This window comes from Anarrhichthys ocellatus, unplaced genomic scaffold (genome assembly GCF_004355925.1).
Source record: "Anarrhichthys ocellatus isolate YVR2014 unplaced genomic scaffold, GSC_Weel_1.0 scaffold2195, whole genome shotgun sequence".
NCBI classification, from domain to species: Eukaryota; Metazoa; Chordata; class Actinopteri; order Perciformes; family Anarhichadidae; genus Anarrhichthys; species Anarrhichthys ocellatus.
Window position 1 is genome coordinate 5,363 of NW_022282169.1, and position 1,180 is coordinate 6,542.

Consider the following 1,180-nt stretch of genomic DNA (forward strand, 5'->3'; position numbering starts at 1 on the left):
CCAGAGGGAGGAGCCTCACTGAGCCAGAGGGAGGAGCCTCACTGAGCAGGAGGTTTGCACTGAAGAAACTTATGCTGAAAGTTAAAAGAATAATTAACGATGGTGATGGCCAAACCTCCATGTTTTAATTAATTTCTTGGTTTTTACTTTTGTTTTTACTCTCAATGGATACTTTTAAAGTAGGAAGCTTGAATGTAAATGGAGCCAGAAATGTTAAGAAGAGAGCATCTATTTATGAATTAAAAAATGAAAGGTATTGATGTTCTCTTCCTACAGGAAAAACACAGCGACATCACCAATGAGGCCGACTGGAGGAGGGAGTGGGGAGGGGAAGTCCTCTTAAGTCACAACGCAAACCTCAGTGGAGGAGTGGGCTTCCTCTTCTCCAGGTCCTTTACTCCAGTCTCACTGGAGGTCAAGCACATCATGGAGGGGAGGTTGTTTTTAGTTAAAGCACGGTTTGACATTTTTACTGCTGTTTGTATCAATGTGTATGCTCCAACAACCGAAGCTGTTTTTACAAAAAGTTAATGATGTTTTAAATTGCTGTGCCTCGGAGGATTCTTTATTCTTGGGGGGCGTTTTAACTGTACTGAAGATGCAGCTGTAGACCGCAACCACGCAGAGCCACATCCAGCTTCACAGCACGCTCTGAGGCAGCTAGTCCATTCTCATGGCCTGGTGGATGTGTGGAGGAGGATGCATGCAGACTGCCGACAGTACACATGGTCCCACCTCAGAGAGGGTAGGATCTCCTCAGCCAGGTTAGACCGTATTTATCTTTTTAAGCACCATTTTAATATTTTTAAAATGTGTAGTATTGTACCTGCTGGTTTTTCAGATCATTCGTTGCTTTTATCTAATGTGTTCAATAGGAACATTTTACCTAAAAGTGCGTACTGGCATTTTAATTCAGTCTTAACCTTTGATAAGAATTTTAGAGAGGTCCTTGTTATTTCTGGGGTGTTTTTAGGCAGAGGAGGAGTGAGTTCAGCAGTCTTAGGCAGTGGTGGGACCATGGTAAGATTGAGATTAGGCTCCTTTGCCAGCAGCACACCTTCAACGTCACCCGAGACATCACCAGATCTATGAAGGACCTGGAGACTGATATAGTGGAACTAGAGAGTTTAAGGGAGTCCACAGGAGATCGAGGACATATTGAAGTCCTCAAGATAAAAAA